At 41.7% G+C, this 23423-nt stretch overlaps 1 protein-coding gene across 1 annotated transcript in view; it reads right to left on the bottom strand.

Annotated features, from left to right (window-relative positions):
* The window catches only part of LHFPL6 (LHFPL tetraspan subfamily member 6), a 161059-nt gene that overhangs the window by 25538 nt on the left and 112098 nt on the right, over positions 1–23423 (bottom strand). The gene's annotated exons all lie outside the window — the stretch shown is intronic.

Genomic DNA, 23423 nt, shown 5'->3' with positions numbered 1-23423 from the left:
AGGAACAGAAACAAATGTTTTTATTATTTTATTTTTAGGTGTTAATTAGTTGTTACATTAGATTAATTACGTTTTACATCAAGTCTGCCATGCATTCAAATTTGACAAGGTGAAATTTTCGTCTATAAATTGCTACTTTAAAAATAAACATATAGATAAAAGTACAGATCTTTACCGAAGATCTCAGTATATCTCTTTGTGACATTTGCCTAACGATATAAACTACATCAGTAATGATGAAGTGTGTGGATATGTTTTCATTGAATTAAGATATAAATAGACATGATACATGGAACAACATATGGCAAAGTAAGAAAAATGATAGAAATGGGTTCATGCCCTAACCTGGTAAGGTGACAGAATAACGAGAAATGGACGCAATACATCTATAGAATGATGTGTGAATACATGGTCCAGCAGACTAATAAAAGAATTGAATTACGAAAGACATATAGCTACTCTAAATATAAAACCCAGTTTGTGTGCTGTCAAATGCAATATTTGTCAACGTTTGGACTAGTGCAAGCAATCTCCTTCAGAAGCTTTTTTTTTATCTTATAGTTTTTGTTTTTCCACTTCTATTTAAATTCTCTACCTACAGAACTAAACCCAATCCCCTCCAATCTTCCCGTGCTGGCAAACAATATTTATTTTAGAAATATGAAAGAAAATATCGTTTACAGTAATGTCAGATGTAGATATCCATCAAATCATATAACAGAAGTGTTTTTTTTTATTAAGATACTGAATGGCAGGAAATATAGCTAATATTATTTACAAAAGGTTCCATACTTTTACTGGATGCCAAAAGGTCAGATACAGTTAGCCATTAAACCATTTGCTGGAATATTTGCAGATGAAAATACTGAATAACATTAAATATAATGACTTTTCCAAAATGTTTGAGACTTATAGTCTCTCAAACCCTTCTGACTGCAGCAAGTTATACCCACTTCTTGAAAAAGTGCGCGAGGGGAGAGTTTTTCTTAAATGTCTTGGTGCGTATTTTCCTTTGTGAGAGAAGTCCTTAAAAGAGTGAGGGTGAGGAGATACATTCAGTGCACGCTGTCTGATTCTACTGCCCATCGGGCATCAAGTGAGCAGCAAGAGAGGTACGTATACGAGAACAGCTCCTCCTATGACTATGGAAAGGTAGTCAGTCATAGAGATAGGGTGATTTTTCCATCAGCGACAGAGCAGGATGAAATATAAGATGACCTTAGGCAGCAGTCTAGGGCCCATGCATTAGACCAGGCATAGGCAACCTTCGGCACTCCAGATGTTTTGGACTACACCTCCCATGATGCTTTGCCAGCATTATGGGAGTAAGAGCATTATGGGGGATGTAGTCCACAACATCTGGAGTGCTGAAGCTTGCCTATCCCTGGGCTAGACAGTGCCCCCCTTGGAAAGATAAAATTTGATTGGATTGTCCCCATGCACCTTCCTTAAGTGAAGAATGAAGAAGAGAGTACACAAACCAGGAAACGGTCTACAGCCACTGATTTTAAAGAGACTGTGTGACAGCATTGTCATGGTTAAGGTGTTACTTGTTTACACTATGAACTCTGATGTCAATGGTAAGTATTAGTGTGATATGTAATGTATAAGGCAATCTCCATAACTGGCTAGTGCTAAAGCCGAGGCATTTGTGTCAGATGCGGCAATTTCTATGATTATTATATAAGACCATAAGGCCAGGGACTAATGAAAGTATTTAGAAAATTGGGCAGACTAGATGGGCCAAATGGTTCTTATCTGCCATCGCATTTTATGTTTCTATATATTTTTTTGTTATTAGTACTTATTTTTACTTTATTTTCAGTTTATACATATGCTTTTAAGCTGCATTATCGATGCGATGTATAAAAAAAATGGACCGATTATAGCCTGGAGTATCTATTTAATAAGCAGATAGAGGCAGAGATTTTTTTTTTGTGTGTGTAATTTAACCTAATCAATCTGTTTATAATAATATAAACAAGTTGCAAATGTCACACATTACATAAAATTGTACAACTATATTTCTCCATTTAGAAAAAAAAATACCTTGTCCAACATTGACGGGTTCACAAGAACAATTATTTGGACATTTTGTAGAAATATGCTTTGCTCGGCTGCCAAAAATAAATTCTTATCTTTCCTCTGTAAAAGAACTACTGTTTCATCTACTGCAAGCAGACTATTCCAATATAGACAATCTGAGGTCTCAATGGATTTTCGCTACCTGATCTACTGACACATGCTTTGGAGATTTTAATAAAAACATAGATGCCGGTTTATCTGTCAGCACCAGAGGCATTTTAACACCTCTTTCCACACAAATCTAAGCCTATTTATACTCTGAAGTGTAAAGTCTACAATTAAATTGAATTGAACATTAAAATATTTTACATTCCTCTTATTCTTCAAAAGGTTCCTAAATGGTGTTTGGTGTGGTTTTCGGTTTCTTGTCAATCAGACTGTAATTCAATAAACCGACTGCTCTTTTTTCGCCTAAACATCTGTTTGATGGAATTTCCATATTATATTTTTTTTATCACCTCTCCAATAAATTCCACTTAAGCCCTTTTAAAAAAAAAGGGGTTTTCAGTAGAGTTACCAATGTGTTAGTTCATTCAAGAGGGAGAATTGTATTAAATATACTGAATTTGTAAACTGTGATATTGCGATCAAAGTATGCATGAAATAAGATAAAAACTATATTGAAAATGATACAACGAATCCTACATACCAGAACTGTGTGATAGATTAGCCAATTGTGAGACTAGAAAAATCACACAATAACAACATTTTCAAGTGATGTCATACATGACATCATAACATCTAACTGTACTGATCTGCCAGGACACCCCAATTGTTGGAAATCCCTATATAGCTGTGCTGTTTGTTGGTTTTCCTTTTTCACTTTTTTCTCGTTTTGGGGTTTATAGGATATGTTGTTCAGTCAATTCCATTCATCAGTCTGCCTGATCAGTTTGACCATCACAAGTTTTGCTGTACTCTGCTCACTAATTCAGGTTAGGGAAAGTAAAGTCTTAACTTGGTACACATCACTATGCAAGTGATACAAGTATCTGCATGGTAGAGGAGGAAGCAAAGCTTACACGTACGGCATTGGTAACAAAAAGGACTGTTTTAAAGCAACAATGTTTCCAAACAGATGACGTTCTAAACAACTGTGCAGAAAGACAGGTGTCTTCTTGCGCAATAACCTATGCAATAAGCATAAATTGTTATGATGCGTGAAGTTACCCTTTTACTATAATATTCTAGATCAGGGGTAGGCAACCTTCGACACCCCAGATGTTGTGGACTACATCCCCCATAATGCTCTTACACCCATAATGCTGGCAAAGCATCATGGGAGGTGTAGTCCAAAACATTTGGAGTGCCGAAGGTTGCCTATGCCTGTTCAAGATATAAAACAAATACCACAGAGCAGCAATGTCAAACCTAAATAATGTGTGCCACAACGGGCATGCAAAGGCCACTGTGCTGGCATGAGACCCAAAGGTTCGCTATGTTTCAGCAGAGCTGGTGCCACCATAAGGCTGGTAGATGGATGTCTTGATGCACACAGGCAGGGGACGCAGTGTGTTAGGTACTGCTGCTCCCCCTCTGGTGTTCAAACCGGGTGAAAGACGTGAAATAGGAGCACAGATCTCCCCCCACCTGCCGGTCAGAATTGTATAGCATGGCCTTGGTGACCGGGGTAGTAGATGTTTTTTATCCTATACCCGGTTTGAGAGGGAGCTGTGACATGAGGGGCCAGGTATGTGAGCAGCGAGCTGTCAAACCAAGTAGAGGATAAAGAAGCAAAATACACAAAAGAATAGTGGACAGCAAGAGACACAAAAGGTGGGAGTAAGACTGTAAATATAAATAGCTTACTTATTGTTTAGAAAATACTATGATTGCAACCAAAAAGTATATATATTTGTTAAAGGCACATTAAGTGACTGGACTATACAGAAAAAAGTTGAATTTGTTCAGAAAAATGTGTGAAGATTTTTATTTTATTTTAATTAAAAACAACCAAACTTACTTCTTGTGTTTAATTGCAGTATTGGAATAATGGTACATTTCTAAATCCTCCCCATTCACCTACCTCATCACATCCCTACACTGTATCTTAGCTGGTTTAACATTCCTGCTGAGTGAATGATTTTGGGGCTTATACATCCAACAGGGAATAAAATATTCAATTCCTTTGTCTATATTCTCTGCAGTTAGTTAAACGTGTCAGTGTTTTCATCTGACGGAGCAATGAGGCACGAGGGAAAGTTTGTCAGAATATAACACTAGGATAAAGAAACTCACAGGGCAATTAACACAATGTGGTAAGATAATTCAAATATTTTAACATCAGACTTTGGTGCTAATTTTTCTTCTTCTAGCACACAATATATATATCGCTATTTTATATTGTTAATTCTATGTGCACGCAGTTAAATACTTTTTTCTAAACACTTCCGCTAATCTAAGAGAAAGCTACATTCCTGTTTTGAAGGGCAAGGTTCTGGGCAGCTAATTCTTGTGTGATACAATTCTTGACCTGTTTCAGACTGGCTTCCAGCCCAGTGATTTAACAAAAATAGCCATTCTCAGAGTCCCAGCTGCCAATTCCACTTTCCACACCATTTCACAGTATTTGCTTCTTTTGTTACTGGATGGACGTCCTTAACCTGCCCCAGATATTGTTTATGAATCTGCACTATGGAACTATCTCCATCTACATTGTAATAATTACCATTCCTTGTCTTGGTTGTAATCCAGATTGTTACAAATCTTTCACAATTTTGGAGTCCGAGCAATGAACACAATATTTTGCTCAGCTTTTTAGCACTCCATTCATTATTACACTGATGTCTATGTACAAAGCTAATAAATGAGACTGAAAATGTTTTAATTGTTTCTATAAAACTATACAATTATACATCTAAATATAAAAACACAAAGACTACAACTATGATGCCTAATTGTTAACCAATCACCAATTCTTCTTGCATAAATAAGATATGTCTAAGTTCATTGTATCAATAATTCAGTATCGATTTTCTTTAATTTAAAGGGCACTCTGGGCACCATAATAACTTCATATCAATTAAGTTGTTATGGTGCCTTGAGGTCCTGGGTGTCATCTTAACCATTTCTGAATGGTTTAACCCCAGTATTAAACGGTGCCCATCTTTGTCCTCCTCAGGCCCCAGCTTCAATGAAGAAGCCTTGAATGTACCTTTCTTATCCAGTTTCATCAATGGGAAACTAATGATAGGTTGAGGTCCAACTTTCACCAGTGCCCAATGCAAGGTTTGCTCATTGAAATTGGGATCCAAGGTGGAGAAAGAGTGGTCAAGGTGACGGGAACTGTTTGGACAACTTTGGGTTAAACAGCTCATAAAAGTTCAACTTTTAACACACTATGCTGTGAGATCTGATGGAAAATTAAGCCATTTTCTTTTCTTGGAGGCTGTGTGAGTCACGGGCAGGGCCGGACTGGGAATGAAAAGCAGCCCTGGAAAAAAATTCCATACCAGCCCAGTAATGCATCGCGCCAGCATAGTGCGCAGATATGGAAGCGGGAAAAAAACTGAAAACTATCACTCAAACATGAAAGAAATCGTTTGTGCATGGAGGGGTGCTGTGTGCGTGAAGGGGTGCTGTGTGCGTGAAGGGGTGCTTTTTATGTGTGGAGGGGTTCTGCGTGCATGAAGGAGTTCTGTGTGCGTGAAGGTGTTCTGTGTGTGGGGGGGTTCTGTGTGTGTGGAGGAGTGTAGTGTGTGTATGGGGGGGGTTATAGCATTGATATATTTTTTCAAAAAATACTTTTTTTAATCCCCTCCCCCTTTACCTTTGGTCAGGGCCCAGGGGAGAGGGGGAACTTTTCAATCCCTGGTGGTCCAGTGGTGGCGCGTGCTGTTCAGCCTGCAGCTCCTCTGGCTGCAGGCTGACTTTGCTCTTCTCCCGCGAGAACAGCAGGCAGGTCGGAGCGTTGCCATGGTAACGCACAGCAACGCTCCAACCTGCCTGCTCGCGGGAGGAGCGTTCTCGCTTGCAGGTTCCTGTCAGAAGCTCCCCTACCCAGTGGCGTACACATGACCTATGGGGCCCCGGTGTGAAAATTGATCCCTGGCCCACCCCCCCCGCACGCTTACTCTGTGCAGGCCGGGGCCGCAACACATGGCGGCGGGCACCTGGTCGCAGGGGTTGCAGGGTTGCAACCCCTGCGACCGCGGTATGTACACCAGTGCATGCAGATGCACACACACTTAACCCCTTAAGGACCAAACTTCTGTAATAAAAGGGAATCATGACATGTCCTTAAGGGGTTAAAGGACCACTACAGACACCCAGATCACATCAGCTCAATGAAGTGGTATGGGTGTCAGGTCCCTCTAGTTTTAACCCTGCAGCTAAAAGCATAGCAGTTTCAGAGAAACTGCTATGTTTCACTGAGGGTTAATCCAGCCTCTAGCGGCTGTCTCACTGACAGCCGCTAGAGGAGCTTCCGCGATTCTAAGACACTGAACATCCATAGGAAAGCATTGAGTAATGCTTTCCTATGGGCGGTTTGAATGCGCGCACGGCTCTTGCCGTGCATGCGCATTCGGAGCTGAGCGGCGGAGGGATCCCCAGCGCCAAGGGAGTCCGGCGCTGGAGAAAGGCAAGTGCTGAAGACACACACACACTCTCACGAACAGACGCATACACACTAGCTAACAGACACACACATTTACTGACAGAGACACACTCAGTGACAAACATACATACACACTCACTTACAAAACATACACTATCACTGACAAACACACACTCACTAACAGACATCAAACAGACTCACTAACACAAACACACTCAGTAACAGACACACACAGTAACACACTCACAGTAACACTAACACTCACACACACAGTAACACTAACACACACACACTTACACTCACAGTAACACTAACACACATACACACACACACACACTAACACTCAGAGTAACACTAACACACACACACCAACACTCACAGTAACACTAACACACACACACCAACACTCACAGTAACACTAACACACACACACCAACACTCACAGTAACACTAACACACACACACCAACACTCACAGTAACACTAACACACACACACACACTAACACTTTTTTTTTAATTGAATCCCCCCAGCCTCCTTACCTTTTGGAGTGCTGAGGGGATTCCCTGGGGTCCAGTGGTGCTGCTGGGCTCCTGGGGGGCCGGTCACCCGGCGGGCAGACAGGCTGGCTGGTGCGCGAGGGAGCACTCTCCCCTGAGTGCTTCCTCTTCAGCTCCCTCGCGCGTCGCATACTGATACCGGCGCCAGAAGATGACGTCATCTCCGGCTCCGGTATCAGTGCGGTGCGCGAGGGAGCTGAAGAGGAAGCACTCAGGGGAGAGTGCTCCCTCGCACACCGGCCAGCCTGACTGCCCGCCGGGTGTAAGCAGGGCCAGCCTCGGGGGGGCCCCCCAGGAGAAGAGGCTGGCCCAGTGCCACTGCCCCTACCCGGTCTGCCTGCCTGGCCACGCTACCTTCTGTGACCGGCAGGAGGGGAGCGCATCCCCTCCTGCCGGTCACCCTGTAATTGCGGCCCGGGCTGGTGCACACTAGGCGGCCCGGTGGCCCAGTCCGGCCCTGGTCACGGGCAGGGGAGATGAGACACGGGCGTACATACCGGGGTTACAGGGGTCGCGGCTGCGACCGGGCCCGGCCCACCAGGGGGCCCGGCCGCCCTGTGACCCAGGTATGTATGTCACTGGGCCAGCCTCTTCTCCTGGGGGGCCCAGGAGCCGGCCACCTCAGGGCCCCCCGAGGCTGGCCCTGCTGTCACCCGGCTGAACGGGTGCGCGAGGGAGCACTGTCTCCTGAGTGCTTCCTCTTCAGCTCCCTCGCGCACCGCACTGATACCGGAGCCGGAAAATGACATCATCTTCTGGCTCCGGCATCAGTACGCGGCGTGCGAGGGAGCTGAAGAGGAAGCACCCAGGAGACCGTGCTCCCTCGCGCACCCGCAGGACCAGCCAGCCGGGTGACAGCAGGGCCAGCAACACCACTGGACCCCAGGGAATCCCCTCAGCTCTCCCACAGGTAAGGAGGCTGTGGGGATTAAAAAAAAATGTGTTAGTGTATGTTAGTGTGTGTTTGTGAGTGTGAGTTAGAGTGTGAGTGTGTGTTAGTGTATGTTAGTGTGTGTTTGTGAGTGTGAGTGAGTGTGTGTGAGTGTGTGTTAGAGTGTGAGTGTGTGTGTGAGTGTGTGTTAGTGTGTGTTAGTGTTAGAGTGTGTGTGTTAGTGTGTGTGTGTGTTAGTCTTAGAGTGTGTGTGTGTGAGTGTGTTAGTGTGTGTGTGAGTGTGTGTTAGTGAGTGTGTTAGTGTGTGTGTGTGTGTGTGTGTGTGTGTGTGTGTGTGTGTTAGAGTGTGTGTTAGTCTGTGTGTCTGTAACTGAGTATGTTTGTGTGCATCTGTTAGTGAGTGTGTATGTATGTCTGTCACTGAGTATGTGTCATGAGTGTGTGTGTGTGTGTCTTAAGCACTTACCTTTCTCCAGCGCCGGTCTCCCTTGGCGCTGGGAATCTCTCCGCCCCGATCCGCCTCTCAGCTCCGAATGCGCATGCGTGGCAAGAGCCACGCGCGCATTCAAACCGCCCATAGGAAAGCATTACTCAATGCTTTCCTATGGACTTCAGCGTCTTCTCACTGTGATTTTCACAGTGAGAATCGCAGAAAATCCTTTAGCGGCTGTCAATGAGACAGCCACTAGAGACTGGATTGACCCTCAGTGAAACATAGCAGTTTCTCTGAAACTGCTATGTTTTCAGCTGCAGGGTTAAAACTAGAGACCTGGCACCCAGACCACTTCATTGAGCTGATGTGATCTGGGTGTCTGTAGTGGTCCTTTAAGTGTATGTGTTTATGCATGCACTGGCGTACATACCGCGGTCGCAGCCCTGCGACCCGGTGCCCGCCGCCATGTGTTGTGGCCCCAGCCCGCGCAGAGTAAGCGCGCGCGCGGGGGGGCCCACAGATCAGTTTTCGCACCGGGGCCCCATGGGTTGTGTGTACGCCACTGGACACGGGCTCTATAAACAGTAGCGAAAGTGATTTAACTCCTAAATAACAGAGAACTGAGTAGCAAGACTGCAGGGGCATGATTTATACATCCAAACTACTTCATTAAGCTAAAGTTGTTTTGGTGCTTACTGTGTCTCTTTAAATTAAGAGATTACTTTGTATACCTAAAAATTTAATTTACATATTTAGAAATGCCAATGGATAATATGGTGTATCAGAAGACCAAAGGGCCCAGATCACTTATATTTCTTGGTTAGCAGCACACAATAAGGCCAACATTTTGATCCATGCAGGGGTCTTCATCAATTCCTTGTGTTATCTCGTTCACAAGTGCTTCCATGACAAAACCCCTTACATAATGATACTGTATCAATTACATAATTTCTAAATGAAAATTCCGATTATCTATCTCATATTTGTTAAGTTATAAATTGGTAGATCTGTTGAATATGATAAAAAAAAATAGAAATGTTATTATAACAGGTGAAAGGTAGACAGTTGTAAACCAGGTTTTATAGAAGAAGTAACGAAGTCAGCAATAAAAAGGTTTCACATAGCAAAATGATCTTCACAGAGAAATAATTTTTAAATATAAATTTATAGCACAGGGGGAAACATTTAAAGTACAAATCTACTATCATGCCGCAGAAAGCAATAACCAATGTCCTAATACAAAGTCACACTAATTAGAACAGATACGTTCATTTTCATTCTGTCTCCTTTACTTTCAGCAGCAAAATAAATTATCGGCTCTACCCGATCCAATGTCCTATACTGTAATGAAACAGATTCATACTAAGCAGAGTCCTCTAAATTTCACTTACACGGATAGGTACACTTTATACGTCCACTCTCGTTAACAGGAAAAAAAAAAAAACACAGAGCATATACAAATTGTATGGGTATTTCATAGGAATATCAAAATAAAACATACAACCAACAAGGGATGGAATCAATGAGCAATAATGTACTAGGTATAGAACCAACAGAGAGTGGAGAACACCACCTATGTCAAAAGTCAGAGAAATGATTTTAAAAACAGAAGAAAATCAATGTAGGTCAATAAATTGGGAGGATATAAAGAGGAGCGGGGGAGAGAAATGGAGAAAAGGATGGAGGGAATATAGATGAATAAACTTGCATTTCTGTAATAATTGTAAAATTCTGCTGTCTTAAAAAAAAAGGACTAAAAAATGAAATGCTATTAAGGGACACACAAGCATATGGTAACTCGGAAAATGCCTAATCAGCCATTATTTTTCCTGTGTTTACTTTAGAACTCTAGAATTTTGCTTAATGTAATCCTAAAGGCCTGTTTAATCCTACATAGAAGCCAAGTTACTGTTGACATGAAATGCCTGTAACTAAGCACATGTTCTCTCTGTGGACCAGGGTGGTCCTGAGGCCTCATTCTCTTGAAAATGTGCACAAAGAAAAGTTGCTCCGTTCAAACATGCCTCAAGGCAGCAGAGATTCTGGACAAACATTTCACGTCAGAAGCAGGTCTTGTAAAACGAACGAAAAAGAGATGAAAGAAGGAGCATTGTACCCAGTTTCACATTATTCTGCCACTTGGCAAATTTCATTCTCCAAAATGTAGAGCCAATGAAGTACGGGAAAACTTTTTTTTTTGTTATTATTCCTTTGTATCTCTTATAGAAATGTATATATATATTTTTAAAATGCACTTGGTTGATGTAATATAGTATGCACTTTTTAATATGCATGCTATTTTATCCTCCACCTGTATCTCACATGCTTAAATCGAAAACAAAGATAGAACACAGACAGTCACCTCACTGTTCTCACAATACACAAGACACTACAGCTTGTATAAGCGATGCGTACATGGGCTCAGTCACCTGCTGATGGTATTGGTATTTGTTATGTGATGCAAAACGCAAGACCGCAAAGTTACACTATGACTTCATGTCATTTGGGCTGCTTACTGCAAATAATGTTTGCTTCTGTTAAAAAAGAATGAAGTATTTTCACAATAAATTCTCCCAAATACGCAGAACTGGGATAGGCCAACAGAAGAGACAGAGATAGCCATATTACCGTACCTTAGAGTGGTCAGGCTTAGTGTGAAGAATAGAAAAAAGCGTGGTCAATATACACACCAAGATCAGAATAAAGGATATACCAGCAATCGAGGTACTAGATGTAGAGTAGGGATTGTTATTATATTGGCCTATATTGATGAGCCTGAAAAACTACACTAGCCAGATTAAAATCACAGAATTGAGGGGAAAATGTATAGCAAGCATATACAAAGTCCAGTGCCACTTTAAAGTGACCAGCTGTTTAGCTTTTAATCACACTTAAAAACCATTAAAAAAAAAAAACAAACAAGTTTAAAAACAGTGTTAGGAGTGTGATTATTCCCCCACAGTAATTACATATAACACATCTTACAAATTACATACACTAAGTACAGTTACACCACCCATACTATATATGATAGGTTGCTAATATAGCCTAAATCTCCCTGTATTGTGCTCTGGACCTTCCCTCTTTTTCTATCACAGGCTGTTAAAATGGAGCCATGAGGAAAGATCTACAAAAGTATTTTTAATGTAAGATGGTACAGTCACCATTCACATTCTTTTTTTCAGAGATACAAAGTGACTGCATAGAACTCGAGCAGAGAAATCGATTTTACCGCAGAGTAAGAACCAGCCCTGGAGCAATAGAGAAATAAAGTAGAGATTTATGGGCTAAATTATAAAAGTGACTTTGTGTATATATGGCTTTGGGAGATAAGGAATCAAAACATTTCTGTATGGAAAACTATTATTTCCAATAACGGTATTGAGGAAGGTTAAAAAAAGTCACCTAAACAGATTTTTTCCCCAATTGAGGCTTAATGCAAGTGCCAGGGACGGCAAACCTTGGGCACTGAAATAGTAAATTAGTATGTCCCCTTTCTCCAGTATCACAATCGGAAAATGCAATTATGATAACCATATATATTCATTTCTCATGGAGACTGTATCATGACAGCTGTGTTTATCACTTAACAACATCTTTTCAAGATGCCACACAGGGAATTTGACTGGTATTTTTTTTGCTGGTCCATTGCTTTGAGGCATTTTTGATCTACTTTGATAGGAGCAAAATAGAAGAATGTCAGATTTAAAAATTCAGAGACTTCTCTGAAGTGACAGCAATTAAATATTGATGCAATTTGCCTGAGAAACAAAGTGTCGTATATGTACCTGGAAATATATTCAGTTGCTTTTTAACAGCACGTCTACCAGCTGTATTTTTCATTAAAATTGTGATATTACTTATAGGAGTAGAAAGATATTTGCCCCGTTCAATGGAAAGAAGGATTATAGCACAAATTTGCATTGCTATATAGTTTAAACTAAGTAAGCATATCAAATTCCATAATCAACATTTATCAAATTTAAAGAGGAATTTCACTTCTATTGAAATTACCTCATGGAGTAAAACATTGAAAAAGACCAATTACTTATATTAGCCTTTTTCATGTTTTAACGTACTTTAAAGATTTAGCAAGACCATGACAACACATTGCAGTTCAATCCTGGCACAGTTAAGGCACAATTTCCATTGTGGATATCTTCACATACTATGTTTACTGACTGGGAAGGGCAGGAACGTTAAAGGGACACTATAGTCACCTGAACAACTTTATCTTAATGAAGCAGTTTTGGTGAATAGAACATGCCCCTGCAGTCTCACTGCTCAATCCTCTGCCATTTAGGAGTTAAATCCCTTTGTTTATGAACCCTAGTCACACCTCCCTGCATGTGACTTGCACAGCCTTCCATAAACACTTCCTGTAAAGAGAGCCCTATTTAGGCTTTCTTTATTGCAAGTTCTGTTTAATAAGGATTTTCTTATCCCCTGCTATGTTAATAGCTTGCTAGACCCTGCAAGAGCCTCCTGTATGTGATTAAAGTTCAATTTAGAGATTGAGATACAATTATTTAAGGTAAATTACATCTGTTTGAAAGTGAAACCAATTATTTCTTTTCATGCAGGCTCTGTCAATCATAGCCAGGGGAGGTGTGGCTAGGGCTGCATAAACAGAAACAAAGTGATTTAACTCCTAAATGACAGTGAATTGAGCAGTAAAATTGCAGGGGAATGATCTATACACTAAAACTGCTTTATTTAGCTAAAGTAATTTAGGTGACTATAGTGTTCATTTAATAATGATTGTCAGGGAAGTAAGATGGAGGCATTCAGTTCAAGGATAGAGGTAAACACAGCAGTGTGGACTACTATGTTTAAGTTTATTTCTCAGATACTTTAGGAATACATGTTTATTATATATTACGGAATTTAGCACATAAATATAGAATAGAGGTAGTGACTACTGTTTTTTTTAAAAATGTGTTTGTTTATAAACTTTGGAAATATGGGGCGTACATTAGAAATTCTACAGTACCCTTAATCTTACAGTAATTCATGCAGCTTCTGAAAACCCAGTCTGTCTATAAGCATAAATATAATTTTATAGCATGTGATAGGTGTTACAAAACATATAAATGAAAATAATCACTTGGCTTATGGATATTTGGCATGGAGTCTACTGGTAATTTAGCAGATTGTTAAAACACAAGAGAAATGCAGATATCATGAACAAATGTAAACATAATACTGTAGCTCACAAAAGTGAATACACCCTTCACATTTTTGTAAATATTTGATATCTCGTCATGTTGCAACAATGTCTGCTACAATGTAAAGTAGTAAGTGTACAGTCTGTATAACAGTGTAAATTTGCTGTCCCCTCAAAATAACACACAGCCATTAATGTCTAAACAGTTGGCAACAAAAGTGAGTCCACCCCTAAGTGGAAATGTACACATTGGGCCCAATTAGCCATTTTCCCTCCCCGGTGTCAGGTGTGAATGGGGAGCAGGGGTGTTAAATTTGGTGTTTCACACTCACACTCGCTCACACTGGTCACTGGAAGTTCAACTTGGCACCTCATGGCAAAGAACTCTCTGAGGATCTGAAAAAAAGAATTGTTGCTCTACATAAAGATGGCCCAGGCTATAAGAAGATTGCCAAGATCCTGAAGCTGAGCTGCAGTACGGTGGGCAAGACCACACAGCGGCTTCACAGGACAGGTTCCACTCAGAACAGGCCGTGCCATGTTCAACCAAAAAAGTTGAGTGCACGTGCTCAGCGTCATATCCTTTGGGAAATAGACATAAGAGTGCTGCCAGCATTGCTGCAGATGTTGAAGGGGTGGGAGTAAGGCTGTCAGTCAGGGCTGGTGCATGGATTTGTGCCGCCCTAGGCAAAATAAAAATGTGCCACCCCTCCCCCCATGTGACATCACAATGCCCCATCCATATGATCTGCCATATGAACCAACACCAGCGCTGCACACCATAATCACTACATTAAGCTGCAGTGGTTCTAGGGACTGTAGTGTCCCTTTAATGTGAGGTAAATTAGAGATTAGTGCCACGAATGATATAGTAAATTGCCTACTTACAATCAGATGAGGATGGTGATGGGCTCTGGCTGCAGTTTGGCTCCACTGGTCTGGTGTAGAACAGACTCTCTGGAGGCTGTTTGTAACTGTGGTCACAATAATCAATGTCCTGGGAGAACGGGAAGCAGCTCTGTTTTTTGGGGTCCCTTACACAGCTCAAGGTCTGGGCCCCAGGGCCTGACGGGGAGTATGCCCATAAGGCCCACCCATAAGTCCACCTACATGTTCCACCCATAAGTTCGCTCACAGGGAGTGGAGTGTGTAGGGGATGTGTTATGTATTATTGTAGAGGATCTAAAGTGTGTGCTTATGAGGGTTAAGGTTCTGTTTGAGGGTTAAGGCAGTGATGGAAAATAATGGTGGCCACACAAAATATTGACACTTTAGGGGTCTACTCACTTTTGTTGCCAATGGTTTAGACATTAATGGCTGTGTGTTGTTATTTTGAGGGGACAGCAAATGTACACAGTTATACAGGCTGTACATCTACTACGTTACATAGTAGCAGAGTGTTATTTCTTTAGTGTTGTCACATGAAAAGATATAATAAAATATTTACAAAAAATGTGAGGGGCGTACTCACTTTTGTGAGATACTGTACATGCAGTTGGCTGACAAAGATCAGCTTTTAAACTATGAAAGGACATTGACACTTGCAAATCTGCCAGGTTGAAGGTTCACTGGCAGCTATTCAAAAGCCCTGTACATTGCAAGCCACATAGGCTCCTGTGCAATGCAGGGGGGGTGAGTAGTGAAGTAACTTACAGTAGCTTACAGTACTTCTATTCAAATGGACTGACCTGAGTTTAAATGATTTTTAGAATCAAATCAATGTAAACCTGAACCAATTCCCTGTATACATGGGTCTGGTGCAGGGATAGGCAACCTTTGACACTCCTGATGTTGTGGACTACATCCCCTATAATGCTCTTACACCCATAATGCTGGCAAAGCATCACAGGAGGTGTAGTCCAAAACATCTTGAGTACCGAAGGTTGCCTATGCCTGGTCTAGTGTGAAAAGGATCATATGTATATGAAACATTTGTTTTGGTAAAATTAAACAGCCATTTTAGTTGAGAAGCCCAGATTTGTTTGTTTTTTTGTGTTTTTTTTCTTTTTTTCTCAACACATAGCAAAATTGTTTCTGTGTCATACCGCTATGCAGTAAATAATGAGAATTTTTTATTTTTTTTGGGGGGGGGGGGGGAACATCTGTGCTTGCGGTTTGTATGTGCCCGGTATAAGCTTTATTGCAGATAGCCAGGGTTAGACTTGTTAGAAAAAATGATAACAAGCTTTAGCGTCATACACACTGTGAATGCCATTTTATGTGGCCCCAAGACCTTCTACTAAACCAGAATGACCCCCTTTCTTGCACATGTGGCGTTCTTTCACCCATAGGAATAGATTACAGCTGTTTCCCAATACAAACTACAGCTTTGCATTTGTCCATTCATTTCACCATAAATCAATGGCAGCTGTACTGTGCTCCCCTGAGTGGTTATAACACCACATTGCCTATACGATAGCTTCAAACCCAGAGAGCAGTGTGTCAGGAGTGTCCCTTTAATACCGCATCAACAATTCTAATTCAGAAACTGTCCCTGATTCCACATGCTATTTAGTTCTGCTGCCTTGGCTGACAATCTTACACTTTGTTTTACTCTTTTTGTAAACTAAATAATGTTTAAGGTGAGCTGTTTTGTCTTGATAAATAACTCCATTACAGGTATATTGCTTCGACAGAAAGATTCATAAATTCATGTGGACAGGCTACCAAAGTGTTATGAGCTATCATTTGGGGGCATATATAGTACTAAACAGGATGTAAAGTCTAATGTTGAGGCATAGTAAAAAATCAATAATATCTCAGAAGACGGTGCGCACAAGGTTATACAGGTAATAAAAAAATAAAAAAGAGAAAAAGAGAGAATCATATGCTATTTTTATATATAAATATTCATACAAAATCAAAATATAACGCTATATATTCTACAGCTTTAGAATTCACTTTAAAATCTAGGATAAAACAAAAGTCAGATCAAAGTGGAACTAAAAAGATTTCATCTGGAGCAAATTAAAGATATAACAGCAGGGAGCGGAGCCTGACCTTGAGACGGAGCAGACGCTTTCTCCAAGAGCTCCTCATGTAATTGATTATTCTACTTGATGGCCAAGGGACCCAAGGAGCATCCACTTCTGACACAGCATTCAGCGCTTCACAGCCGGAACACTCACCCGATATGGGGAGGCGTTCACAAAGACCACAATCAGACCTACCCTCAGGATCGAGGGACATTGACACGTTCCTCCAGTGGCAACCCACGCCTAAAATGACGGTGCCGGGAGATCGAGCAAAGCCGGATGATGGGACGAAGCCAGAAGACTCACAGGGCCCCACACAGGCTGCATCCACCTTGGGGAATGACCCAGTTGACACAGTTCGAGCCCTGGTGGATATACAAGACAGGTCAGCATCCGTTACCATACAGGACTTCCATAACCTAGTGGCGGTAATTAAAAGCCTGCTGGCGGCTGATGTGGCTGTGTAGAGGGCTGACATACAGGCTATTACGAACAGAGTCAAGACAACAGAGGAGGACATTGCTGTGATCCAACAGGGTATGTCTTCCCTAAAGGACTATATGCAAACCATGCACGCCTCACACATGGCACTGTCCCTCCAATACATGGCACTGGAAGACAAGTCCCGGTGCAACAACCTCAAAATTAGAGGTATCCCCGAAGCCGTCACACCGGACGAGCTCCCACATTTCATGAGACGCCTTGTGGCTTCTATTCTGCCCCTCACGCAAGCTAAAAAATTCTCCTTTGATGGGATGTATTGTCTCACGCAATCAAATAGGGCACCTACCTCAGCTGTACTAGATGTCATAGTTCACTGTTCACTGTCTCAAGAGAAGCGAACCTTGATGATAGCCTTGAAAGACAAGACACCGTATATCTTCGAAAATGCTAGTCTCTCATTCTATCAAGACCTCACACGCTCGACTCTGCAGTGGTGCTGATCAATGAACGCGATCACGAGCCAGCTGCTGGCACCGGGAATCGCCTACAGATGGATGTCACCCAGATTCCTCACGGTTCGACAGAATGTGACTACACACAAGATCTCCACTCAAGATCTCTACTCAGGGCCCTGGGCCTGGCACCTCCTCAACGCAACTCTGCAGGATTGGGACTTGTAGAGAATTGCCACTTTCCAACCGGCAACCCGACCAAAGATATGCACAGGGACTTGAAGTGGACACACACGCTTGGATATAGAGCTACTATGTGATTCCAGTTCCTCCCTCTAGTTACTGGTTGATTTTGATTCTATTTTGATTCTATGTTAACCTGCTCGCATACTTTCCTTAACCTATAATATAAGCACGCACCCAGGAGTGAACCTAACTCCACACTACTCGCACACAGGAGCTCTATAGAAAAGGGCCTATCACATGATACTCGTGGTTCCTTCAGTTTGGACCCAAACAGCCACAACTACAACTCAGGCTGCACCCAATACACAGTTACACCTTCCTACATGAAATTGTCTCAGCTTGTTATTATATCTCTCATGTATGTCGTTAAGCCTCATGTCATCCTCTATCATACATTGCAAACAAATGAATGTACCATAACTATCACATGACAAGCTGCGTCATATACAAAAAAAATAACAGCATAATTATTTGTGACACCCTTTTTCTCTTAAAGTGTAGTTAAGATGCGCATGTACATTTAAAAAAACAAAACAAAAATACGTTACATTCTATATAGACATTTTGTTATTTAAAAATGTGGTTCCTCTTCTATATGTAAATAAGCTCTCTGCAAAGAGAGCTATCATACCTCCCAACAGTAGGGATGGGGGAATCAGGACAGGGTGGGTGGGGACAGTGGCGTACACACAACCCATGGGGCCCCGGTGCGAAAACTGATCTGTGGGCCCCCCCCCCGCTTACTCTGCGCGGGCTGGGGCCGCAACACATTGCGGGCGGGCACCTGGTCGCAGGGCTGCGACCGCGGTATGTACGCCAGTGCATGCATAAACACATACACTTAAAGGACCACTACAGACACCCAGATCAAATCAGCTCAATGAAGTGGTCTGGGTGCCAGGTCTCTCTAGTTTTAACCCTGCAGCTGAAAACAGCAGTTTCAGAGAAACTGCTATGTTTCACTGAGGGTTAATCCATCTCTAGTGGCTGTCTCATTGACAGCCGCTAGAGGATTTTCTGCGATTCTCACTGTGAAAATCACAGTGAGAAGACGCTGAACGTCCATAGGAAAGCATTGAGTAATGCTTTCCTATATGGGCGGTTTGAATGCGCGCGTGGCTCTTGCCACGCATGTGCATTCGGAGCTGAGAGGCGGATCGGGACGGAGAGATCGCCAGCGCCAAGGGAGCCCGGCGCTGGAGAAAGGTAAGTGCTTTAGACACACACACACACACTCTCATGAACAGACGCACACATTTACTGACAGACACACACTCAGTGACAGACGCACACAAACATACTCAGTAACAGACACACACACTAACACTAACACACTCTAAAACTAACACACTCACTAACACAATCACTCACACTAACACTCACTAACACACACTCACTAACACACACTCACTCACACTCACTCACTAACACTCACTCACTAACACACTCACTCACTAACACACACACAAACTAACACAAACTAACACTAACACACTCACTAACACACACTAACACACTCACTAACACACACTAACACACTCACTCACACTCACACACTCACTCACACACTCACTCACACACTCACTCACACACTCACTCACACACTCACTCACACACTCACTCACTAACACACTCACTAACACACTCACTAACACACTCACTAACACACTCACTAACACACTCACTAACACAATCACTCACACACTCACTAACACAATCACTAACACAATCACTAACACACTCACACTAACACACTCACACTAACACACTCACACTAACACACTCACACTAACACACTCACACTAACACACTCACACTAACACACTCACACTACCACTAACACACTCACACTAACACACTCACACTAACACACTCACACTAACACACTCACACTAACACACTCACACTACCACTAACACACTCACACTAACACACTCACACTCACACTCACTAACACACTCTCTCACTAACACACTCACTAACACTAACACACTCACTAACACACTCACTAACACTAACACACTCACATTAACACACTCACTAACACACACACTCACTAACACTCACACACTCACTCACTAACACTCACACACTCACTCACACACTCACTAACACACTCACTAACACACTCACTAACACACTCACTAACACACTCTCTCACTAACACACACTAACACAAACTAACACTAACACACTCACTAACACACTCACTAACACTAACACACTCACATTAACACACTCACTAACACACACACTCACTAACACTCACACACTCACTCACTAACACTCACACACTCACTCACACACTCACTAACACACTCACTAACACACTCACATTAACACACTCACATTAACACACTCACTAACACACTCACTAACACTAACACACTCACATTAACACACTCACTAACACACTCACATTAACACTAACACACTCACTAACACGTATAAGAAGATATAAACAATGTGACCAAACATTATTCTGTTCAGATATTATTATGCTGGAAATGGAGACCTGGGAATGGAAGGAGGCGGGAGCCAGGTGTTGGGTGCAACACCCACAAAGCACATATCATGTGGTGTGAGCTGGTACTGCATACAAAATGAGCAAATTCAAAGCAGTCAGTTTTGTAGAGTTTGGAAGTTACGGTTAATTTGTTATGGTTTATAAGCAAAAGACAATTAAATATAGCAAATAATCTCACAAAGGCCCACAGAGAACCAGATGTACAGGATTCAATTACTGGTCTTAAGTATTAAGTATTAAGTAGCAATGATTGTCAAACCATGAATTTAGTTTTTTACAGTAAGGTCATGTTTGTCAAGAAGAGAAACACTGTAAGAACAAATCTACCCGTATGAGTGATGCCTGATCATTCTACTGTACATACTTGTAAACAACTCTTCCCATGAGTTAATTTTTAAGCAGTTCCAAGATTAGTCAATGTTATGTATGGAATTTTCACACACTGACCATTAAAGGAAGTACAGTTCCCAAACATCTGCTGTACCGACTACCACCGACCTGTAGCAGGAAAGGTAGGTTATAGCAAGTAAAACGATCTCAGACTGAAAACAAAATAGTGACATGTATAGGACAGGGTGAACACATTTTAACATATGTAGGGCCTCCAGCTGGTGAAAGTCTCCTATACCACCTATGGTGTTCTTACCGATCTGAGCAGGTTGATGTTTTTACATTCTCCACTTATGGTAGTCAGGCTGTGGGACCTGCATTTTAAGGATACTTGACTGATGGCTGACACTGGAAAACTTTGCTATTGATTTGAGCATTTTAGTCATAAAACAAAGCAAATAAAACATGTGAATTGTTAGGAAAAAGCTGGCAATGTGTGTTCCAAGAACCCCACAACAGAAATTATGGTTAAAGGACCACTATAGTGCCAGGAAAACAAACTTGTTTTCCTGGCACTATATGGTCATTAGGTTTCCCCCCTCCCCCCCATCCTCCTTTGGTGCTGGTCACCTCTCCTCCCCCTCCCTGTGCGCGCATTCAAACCGCCCATAGGAAAGCATTACTCAATGCTTTCCTATGGACGTCCAGCGTCTTCTCACTGTGATTTTCAGTGAGACAGCCACTAGAGGCTGGATTAACCCTAGTGTAAACATAGCAGTTTCTCTGAAACTGCTATGTTTTCAGCTGCAGGGTTAAAACTAGAGGGACCTGGCACCCAGACCACTTCATTGAGCTGAAGTGGTCTGGGTGCCAATAGTGGTCCTTTAAGGCAAGAGAGAGTGACGTAAGCAGAAAAGAAATAGAAAGAGAAGTAAAGTTGAATGGCAATGCTTTCTGTGCTAAGAGATCAAATTGATTTAATTTTTTTTTTTAGGGTATAACTATATAACACTGTAAAATAGGTAACTAGTGCTGGTCTGTTAAAGTGCCTCGCTTCACACAGCAAGAATAGAACGAGGATAGAAAATACAAAATAAAGTAAGAAAAGAACAATGTGAATAGGCCAGAAATAAACTGGGAAGCTGGGTGGAGCACAGAGTCTGCTCATTGGGACAAAGCCAGCGCAGAAAGAAATTGTAGGGAATTCAGTAAGAAATGCACATACGAAAATAGGTTTTAAATGAGAGGAGATTCTATAGGCGGAATCGGAATGGAAACAACTGGGACACAGCGGAGCACATTGTAATATTCTGCTGGTATATTGGCTGGTGACACAAAACAGTAATTGAAAACAGAGTACAAAGTGACAGGCTGTTCAGTCCCGTAAAATGCAATATTGATTAAATACAAGAGAAAAGAAAACAACCAAATGACTGTAACATTTAGAAAAGATCGGAGCTATACAGAGGATAAAGCAGTTTCCGTGCTCTCTATAAATGAGCTTATTATAAAACCCCACCATATCCAAAGTACTTGTGATCTCAAACAATGCATGCTGTACACATACAGATCTATTTAGCCTCCTTACAACCGGTGGTTACGATCAGAAGTGAGGTTGGTGGGTTTTTTTTGTTTTTGTTTTTAAATGTTTTTTTTTTAATTATTATTTATTTTTGTTGTGCATGTAGAAGACAAAACAGCATTAGACATGGCCTTGCTTCTATACAGTAAAGAGTCATGACAACATGGATCGAGCTAGCCTGAATAACTGCACATTTTTAACTTAATAACGAGATAGTAGTAAGCTGTCTAACAAGCTGATTCCCCCTGAGGGCCCCCTGGTGATGATACAGGGTGTTTAGGAAGAAGAAAGTATCAGGTACGGCTAGAGTCTGTGTGCTAATAAATGCAGATAATAAGAAGAAAATCAGTAACTAAAACAGCTGAAAACAGAGCCCCAAAGCGCTGCATGGTTCATTCCCTCAATCCCCCTTCACCCTATGTCCACCATGGGCAGAGCGCTGTGTGCTGAAGTGGGAGGCAGCGGTACATGGCATATCCCAGTAGCAGGTCCCCCTGTGGTATCACAGGCTCTCCATCAGTCTTAGCTAAGGAGGTGAGTAAGCCTCTGCCAAGTCGCTGATCGCTATTAAGCATGTCAGGTCGGTCAGGTAGGAGCAACATTGCTGGGTTACCACCTTCTGGAGTGAAATGAGCTTGCTAAAAGTTGCTTACAGCAAAATAGTGAGGGAGCCCATTCAAATTGCCTCTCCCCTCCATGACAGCCAGGCCCCGCCCCCGTTTTGTTTTTAATTTAATTATTATTATATATATATTTTTTTTTTTTACTTGTTACCCCCTGTTCTCCATTGACTATTTTTTTTTTTTGTTAGCAAGCCTTGCCTAAAAAATTTGGAGGAAAACGTGAGCTGGCTATTTTATCTCAGATTCATAATGGTTGTAACGTTAACCTATCTGTTGTATATGTTTCTGTGTATATATATATATAATTAAATGGTTGCACTCACCTAAACATGCATACATTATAAGGGTGCTTTTAGGGCCAATTCATACAACATACAAGATCCAGCGCACTCATACAGGTGTGCTCAAAAGTTTGCATACCCTTGGAGAATAGGTAATATATGTACCATTTTTAAAGACACCATGAGTAAGTAAAACACATTTCTCTTATTTCTTATGGGATTCATATTTAACTGTAGGTTATAACAGAATGGCACAATCATAAAACAAA

Source organism: Pelobates fuscus, chromosome 1 (genome assembly GCF_036172605.1).
Source record: "Pelobates fuscus isolate aPelFus1 chromosome 1, aPelFus1.pri, whole genome shotgun sequence".
Lineage (NCBI taxonomy): Eukaryota > Metazoa > Chordata > Amphibia > Anura > Pelobatidae > Pelobates > Pelobates fuscus.
Note: the sequence above shows the minus strand (reverse complement) of the source record. Positions and strands in the feature narration are given on the sequence as shown.